This window comes from Myotis daubentonii, chromosome 11, assembly GCF_963259705.1.
Source record: "Myotis daubentonii chromosome 11, mMyoDau2.1, whole genome shotgun sequence".
In the NCBI taxonomy this organism is placed as follows: Eukaryota; Metazoa; Chordata; class Mammalia; order Chiroptera; family Vespertilionidae; genus Myotis; species Myotis daubentonii.
In genome coordinates this window covers 75,384,668-75,393,307 of record NC_081850.1, presented here as the reverse complement: position 1 = coordinate 75,393,307, position 8,640 = coordinate 75,384,668, and positions in this window count along the sequence as shown.

The window sequence follows — 8,640 nt, the reverse complement described above, 5'->3', positions numbered from 1 at the left end:
TGGACAGTTGGCCTTGTCAACATCCACCTTCAAGCCAATCCAACCTGCCCCCGGCCAGGTACCAAAGAGCTCAGCTCATGACGGCTGCTTCCTGCACTGGACTCCCCTTCCAGCCACTTCCTTCCCACCCACACCCGCATCCTGGCCACCCCGGAGGGACACTCCCTTTGCTCTGGCTTCGGCTTCCAACGCTGTGACCTTCAGCCCCGGATTCTTTCCACCTTTGGCCACCTCAAGGGGACTTGTCCTCAAGACCCCTGCTCGGGAGTGGACTGGCTTCTCCCCGTGTGAGACAAGACGAGATACTCCCCCTCCTCTTGGCAGGAAACGCCTTGAGCACCCTGTTCCCACTCGCACTCCCGATGAGGCACCACCGCCACCTTGTTTGATGTCAGTCTCCCAAGAGACAGCAAGCTCCCTGAGGGCAGGGTGCTCCCTGACTCCTGCATCCCCAGAACTCTCTCAATGCTGGGCACAAAGATGCCATTTTACAAATAGCAGTAGAGCCTTAACCGGTTTGGCTCAGTGGATAGAGGTCAGCCTGTGGACTGAAAGGTCCCGGGTTCCATTCCGGTCAGGGCATGTACCTTGGTTTCAGGCACATCCCCAGTAGGGAGTGTGCAGGAGGCAGCTGATCGATGTTTTAACTCTCTATCCCTCTCTCTTCCTCTCTGTAAAAAAACCAATCAAATATATTAAAAAACAACAACAACAACAAAACACCCAAATAGCAGTAGAATGATTGGATGATGAATGGCTAAAAGCACAGGTGTGAAGGTAGGAAATCTAGTCTTGAATCCTGACACCTCTAGAGTATCATTTAACTGCGGTACGCCTCACTCTTCTCATCTGTAAAATGGGGTCATGCCACCTTACTCCATGGGGCTCTGTGAGGACTGAATGCAACAATGAATGCCAATGTTGGCGTCATGCCTGGCACATGGGGAGAGCACTCAATTAATGGTACTGGTTATTATTCCTATTTTTCTCTTACTAAGGCAACAACCACCGGTGTTCCTATTCCTAGAATCCCCTGGTTCCAGCATCCTCCACACAGCCTTTGAGGTCCTACTTGGCCTTAAGCAGGCGTTTGCTCACAGCCTTGGATTACAAGCTTCAAGCCTCCTTTGGCTCATTAGAGCTTCAAAGTCAAGGCAAAATGTTAGCAGACCCTTCCCCGTCCCTCCGACCCACCAGGGCCTGACTCTGTGGCAGGACTGGAGAAGGCCAGCCCCTCCCTTCCCCTGGTCCTCCCTGCCCATCGCTGGGCACTGACCTCGCCTCCCCATGTCCGAGGGGCAGTCGGGGCCAGCCCCGAGGATCAGCACGGCGAGGGAGCGGGGCCTGCCGGCGTGCCCGCCCGGAGAGGCTGCGGTTCTGCTGATGAAGGGCCTTTATCGACCTCCCTCTGCAGCCTCCTGCCGCATCACTCACAGGCCCGGGACGGGAGCCCATTTATCTGGGGCCGGGAACGCGAGGGGGCTGGGATTTCTCATTCTAGGGCGACGCGGAGTTCACATCAGGAAATATTAGTCTGATGAGTTCCCTGCGAGGGGAAGGACTGTCAGGCATTAATCACGGGCTGCGGGGAGGCGGCGCCGGGCCCTTGGTCCGACTCCCCAGGGTCTCATCCTTTCTGGGAACTTCAGGACCTCGCTGGGCATGAAGACAAGGATGGAAATTACCCTTGAAGGACCTCGGCTGCTCGCTCGTGCTCTCGGAGGCCTTTCTGCCTGGGGCTAGAGCCCCTCCTGAGGACTTGGGCAGGGGGCTTCAGTCCCTGAGTCCCAGTCTTCTTGTCTGTAAAGTGGGGTGGGTGTGTCCCCAGAGGAGGTCAGGTACGTGAGCTGCCCCGCTGGGGGTCCTGTACACCGGTCCTCCCCCACCCCAGCCCTCCGCTGCGCTGGCCCTCGTTCACGGCTGTGTCACAGAGTCCCGGGACAAACCGTCCTCTCCAGCCTCCATATGGGTGGGACCCTGAGCGGACCCGCCCCTCCACTTCCCGAGTCCAGCAGAGGGTGTTCCCCAGAGGCCCTGTAGAGACAGGAGGCCGCGAGGGGCTGGCCATGTCCTCAGCCACGGGTAGGCACACCAGCTACTGGTTCCGGGGCTGGTCTGCTAGCCAGTGCCTGGCACTGAATGTACCCTGGTAGTTCCAGGCACCAGCCGTGCGCACCTTGGGGCCAGGTGCCCTCTCGGACCCTCTCCTGGCAGCCAAAGCCTCTCCCGACCCAGCCGCTGCTCTAGTTGTTTGAGGGCAGAGCACAGACCAGTTTGTCTCAAGCTGCTGAGGGCCATGACCCTCTGACCCCCACCCCAGAGGGTCACCCCTCCAGCTGGGAGTCCTGAGGATTCCCCTCTGCCCCTGTCTCCCGAGTGTGTGGCTCTGAGAGGCCGCTGCCTTGGCATTCAGGCACCACCCGCGCAGAGGTGAGTGTGCCCAGAGTACAGGTGCCACGCCAGGCATGTTTGACGGCTCCGCCCAGGCAGCTAGCGGCCTCCCTCCGTGACGTTGCTGCTCAAACGGTGGCCTTGGGGCAGTCACAAATCAGGGGGTGCTGCCCAGCGGCTCCCACCCCTCCCGGGTGGCCTGTCCCGGGGACAGGAGCACAGCAGGGTGGGTTGGGGCGCTCCTGGCCAAGGGGGACAGAGTGGCCCGGCAGTGCCCACCCAAGCCAGGCTTAGCAAGGATGTGAAGGCCTAGCTAGGTCAGGCAAAGGCCGAGTGTGTGCACCCGCACACGTGCGAGAGGGTGGCAGGTGTTCACTGTATGCCCCTATGCTTGTGTGTGTGTGTGCGTGTGTGTGTGTGTGTGTGTGTGTGTGTGTGTGAAAATGTTTGTGTACACCAATGAGTCAATGTTTGAATGTATATGGATTAGTGGATATATGTCTAAAAATAAGTGTGTATCGTTGTGTGAGTGCATGTTTTGTATGTCCTGTATGAGTGTGTGTGTGTGTGTGTGTGTGTGTGTGTGAGAGAGAGAGAGAGAGAGAGAGAGAGAGAGAGAGAGAGAGAGAGAGAGAGAATTATAGAAACTATACTTGTATGTTGGTCACGGGAGTTTGTATACGACCTTGTTTCTCTGCGTGTTCCTCATAAGCACTTGTGTGTGTTCCTCTGTGCGAGTATGCATCTGGGTGTGCAAGCACATCTATATGTGTGCGTCTGTGTCAGTGAGCGTCCGCACCATCTTACTCAGCGAGTATTTATCGTGCACCTGTGTGTTAGGCTTTGTGCTCAATGCTAAGGACGTCGTACTGAATAGACAAAGCCTCTGCTTTGGGCACAGTAGAGTCCAGCAGGGAAGACAGACGAAAACCAGCACTAACGGGAAAATTACGTGTGTTGAGGGTAGAGTATGACTGGGTGGAACGGAGAGGTGATTTAAGTGAGAGGGGCAGACAGGGCTTCTCAAAGTGTGCATGGAACGAAGAAACACGTGTGCAAACCCGGGTGGGAGTGTTCAGAAGGCAGGGACGCCCTGTGTCAGGGGTGCCCTGGACCCCGAGGCTGGAGTAGAGCGAGGGGGCAGAGGGCCTTGAAGTCCTCGGGAAGGAACTGAGATTTTGTCTCAGGAGCCCGGGACAGCTTTTGGCAAAGGAATGGCAAGTTCCGATTTAAATCCGAAAACCCTCCCTTTGGCAGCTCTCTGAAAATGGACGGTAGGGATGGAAGAAGCCAGGGCCAGCAAGGAGTGTAGGCCAGCAAGGACGGCACTGAGGGTCACCATGGAAGCGGGGGGAGCGGGCGGGGGGGGGGGCGTGGATCACCAGTGACCAAGACAGGACCTATCGTTTATACAACTTTTATTTTGAAAAAGTCCAACCCTAAGAAATAGTTGACAGAAAGGTGTCATTTTAATAAATGCTAGCCAGCCTCATCAACCATTTAGAGTTTGCAACATCTGTTTCATCCCCTTTCCAACTACTGGTATTTGGGAGTTGGTTGCAGACATCACACCATTTCACCCCAGGAGGTTTCCGAGTATCTTCTAAGGGCAAGGACCTTCTCCTACCTGGCCACAATACCATGATCACACCCAAGAGTCTGACATCCGCTAAAATAATACCTCATATAAAGTTTCTAGTCAAATTTTCCCAATTATCCCAGTTCTGTTGTGTCAGAAAGCAAGGGTGTCTTGCAAGAATGGCAAGGACGTGTCAAATGGACACTTGATGGCCAAACCTTGAACAATTTGAGCGTACAAAAGAATAATGGCAATACTGGACGACAGCACACTGAATTATAAAATAACCCATGAAGCCAGAACAGTACTCAAAGAGAGGACAGGAGGGAAAATGCTTTACAGAACAATGTAGACTAAAAACAGAAGAAATGATACAATTAGAAAAATTACCATTTTTCAATCACCACTGCAAGAACTGATTCAAATAAGGCTCACGAATGGATGTTAGAGTTGTTGGATAAAAGGTTGGGGACACAAGACATTCACACCATTTCAAAGTATCACTCAACAGATTACTTTTCAATTTCAAGTAAGAAAAGTTTCCTTTACAGAGGCAGAATCTGGCAGACACCACCGGAAGCAAGGGATCTAAGTTGGCATGGCAGACGGTGAGATACAGGACGTGTTTCGAACGTAGACCTGACAGGGGTTGCCCTTGGATTGAACATGGGATTGAAGAGAGCAAGAAGAATCGGGATGACGTTCCAGACTGGGGCTTGATCAGCTAATTAAATGCTGGTGACATTTGCTAAGAAGGGAAAAGTTGAAGCAAGAGCCCATTGACAAAGTCACAATGAAGCCATCCAGGCTGCCTGGCTTTGTCCAGTTTGAGATGCCCATACAGGTGAAGTTGTCAAACAGACATCTTAGTCTATAAACCTGTAGCCCTTGACCGTGGTCAGAAGTAGAGGTGAAAATTCAAGAGGCATGAGTATACAGGTAGCCCTGGGCTGAATGACGCCATCTAGGGCTGACGTCAACTTCTGTAGTTTTAAAATCATTTTCATGATTAAAAAAACAGCTTTAATTTTCCCATTATGTGATTTATATATACTTTAAAAAAGGCTTTTTTAAAAAAAATAGACGTATAGAAGGAACCAATTAATACTCCCCAAACCTCACCACTCCCATTTTGATGATCATTCCTCAAACACTCCCTGTTATTCTGCCTCCACACACCTGTTTGTACATTATTGGATCAATTCATATGTGCTTTATGGACACTTTTAAAACTCTGCTTAAACACTTTTTTTTATCTTACCCCCTTTTCCATCTCCCTGGTCCTTCCCTAATATTCTAACAGCCAATGTTAAATTTGATTTGAATCCTCTCATACCCTCTTATGTGCCCATGCACTCATATATAGATGAAGCTTGCAAGTCACTGCCAAAATGGATCATATTACACATATTTCTTTAGTTTTTTAATTAATAATATTGTGGAAACTCTTGCAAGTGTGAATCTATTTTTTTTTTCATGGCTACATCTTATTCCATGGCACAAGTGTTCTGTGATTTAAATATTATCCAATCATGGACTCTTCCTAGTTCTTTGGACACTATAAGTATTTCTGCACTAAACACCTTTGTAGATTCTGCATTTGAGTGCTTCTGTTTACTTCCACGGGGCAACTTCTGATTAGTGAGATGGTTGGGTTGAAGGAAATGTATATTTGAATGTTTACAATAGATTTTCCCTCATATTGCTTTCCAAAAAGGCAATGTCAATTCTCCTTTTCACTAGTCACATACGAAAATATACTTTTCCTTTCGCCTCATCAGTAGTAGGTGTTAACGTTCTTTTGGCATGTTGCCAATCTGACGGGCGAGGAGTTACTTCAATTTGCATTTCCCTGAGTACTAGGAGGTTGAGCCATATGTTTACTGGACATTTGGGTTTACTCTTCTTTGAGCCTTTTCATATCCTGGAGACTTTTTCTACCGGATGCTTTGCCTTTTTCTGAACAATTTGTAAGAGCTCAGAATTAACTCTTTATCTGTCATATACATGGCAAATATATTTTTCCCGACTTTGCATTTGTCTCTTAATTTTGTTTATGGAAACCTCTAGCCCAGGGGTGGGCAAACTTTTTGAATCGAGGGCCACAATGGGTTCTTAAACTGGACCGGAGGGCCGGAACAAAAGCATGGATGGAGTGTTTGTGTGAACTAATATAAATTCAAAGTAAACATCATTACATAAAAGGGTACGGTCTTTCTTTTTAGTTTTATTCATTTCAAACGGGCCGGATCTGGCCCACAGGCCGTAGTTTGCCCACGGCTGCTCTAGCCATTAAAAAAAGTTTAAATTTTATGTCATCAGAGAGCTCCACCTCCAATGACAGAATACCTTGGAAGAGGTGATTTCCCCGACAGATGACAATGCTAAACCCTGGACAAGATATTTTAAAGGGCCCTAGCCGGTTTGGCTCAGTAGATAGAGCATTGGCCTGCAGACTGAATTCCAGTCAAGGGCACATGCCCAGGTTGTGGGCTCAATCCCCTGTAGGGAGCACACAGGAGGCAGCCGACCAATGATTCTCTCTCATCATTGATGTTTCTATCTCTCTCTCCCTCTCCCTTCCTCTCTGAAATCAATCCTATATAATAAAAGGCTAATAGGCAAATCAACCGAATGGTGGAACAACTGGTTGCTACGACACGCACTGACCACCAGGGGGCAGACACTCAACACAAGAGCTGCCCCTGGTAGTCAGTGCACTCCCACAGGGTAAGCATAGCTTAGGCAGAAGCCAGCCTCAGGGCAGCGCTAAGAATGTCTGACTGATGGCTTCAGTTGAACACCCCCCAAGGGCTCCTGGACTGCAAGAGGGTGCAGGCCAGGCTGAGGGACAACACCCCCCCCCCCCGCCCAGTGCAGGAATTTCATGCACTGTGCCTCTAGTAAAAATATATTTAAAAAAATATTTAAAAGGCTATGTTAAGGCACTGAAAGGGATCACAATCAGGCAGAAACTGGAGACTCACACTTGGAAGAAGGGGACAACGTTGAATGAGTTTCTCATTTTTACATCTTTGTGCCCAAAGGCTGGCTGGCCCCAGGCAGTGCCACATGAGCCGGCTAAAACCTGGATAGGAACCTGCATTTTACCTGTTGAGGAACCAGAGGACAAATTTTGGGGCTTCCATAGGAGTTGGAAAGTCAAGGAGGAAACCCCAGAAAGGAGACATCCATGGAGGGGGTGTTTCAAATTCTGGTTATGAACTTGGCCCAAACCTCAAGGTCTTTTCTGAACTATGACTTCAGTGGAAAGACTCTGAGAAGCCTCCCTGTGCCGTCTGAACAGAGATTTCAGCGGTGCCCACCACAGGGAAGACTGAGTTTGGTGTTGGAGTTCAGCCAAGTTCACTGCCTAGTGAAAAAAAGAAAATCAACCATCTTCCAGAGAACATCACAGAATCCAGAGTCCCTACAACTTACCATGGATAGTGCCCAGGAGTCAATCCAAAATTACTAGACATAAGAAGAAATATGCAATGTGACCCATATTCAAGAAAAAAAGGCAATCGTGGAGACCAACCTCAAGGTGACCCAGATCTTGGAATTAAGAAGCAAGCATTTCAAAGCAGCAAGCAGAACCATAACTTTGAAGGACATGAAGGAAAATATGCCAGTAATGAATGCTTAAATAGAACAACTCAGCAAAGAGATAGACTATAAAAATAAGCAAATGGGAATTCTACAGCCAAGACGTACAATATCAAATAAAAAATTAACTGGATGAGATTAAATTTTATGTGGTAAAAAGTGATTCTATTTTTTAAAATAGACTTTAGGTTTCCTGTCACAGGTAGAAATGTCCCCTCTAATCCCTGGACTCTGCATATATTCACTGGCAATCTCTCCTAAGGTTTTTATATTTTATTTTTACATTTGTCCTATTAATCCATTGGGATTTAATATTTTATATGGTGTGAGGTGAGGCTCCAACTGCACTGTCTTACAGATGGATAAGGTGCTTTTCTCTCACATTATTTATTAATTCACCTTTTCTTTTTACTGAGGTGGAATATTTATTATGTATTGAATTATCATATATACCTGGGATGTATTTTTGGGCTCTTTGTTCTGTTCCAAAGTTTTCTGTCAATTCAACAAGCCTATTCCTACACTATATTGTTGGTCTCTAGTGGCTTTATAGTACATTTTAGTATCTATCAGGTGAGATGGACTCCTTTAAATATTTTTTGGCCATTCTCAGACACTTACTTTCCCACATAAACTTTACGATCCTTTTATCCAATTAAAATGGTACTATAATTGGGATTACATAAAATTTATACATTAGTGTTGGGAGAATGGACATTTTTATATTAAGATTTTTCCATCTACCTGCATCCTTAGTTAACTGTTAACTTCTGTTTCAATTAAGGGCTCATTTTTATTAAAAAAAAATAAAGATTAATGACTTAAAATATGGTTTAAAAACAAGGTAGTCAAGCTCAAGATTGTAGAACCAGCAAGTGCATTTCACATGCCTGCTCTTCATCCTCCCACTTTGTCTCTTGATACATTCGATTATCTCTGCCCTAGTCCCTCCCTCATTCATTCATTCATCCAATTTTTGGTGGATCTGTTATAGTCTTTTCCAAGATGAGGTTCCCTTTGCCCCATTTCTTCCCACCCCAATAAAACCACTTTTATATTCC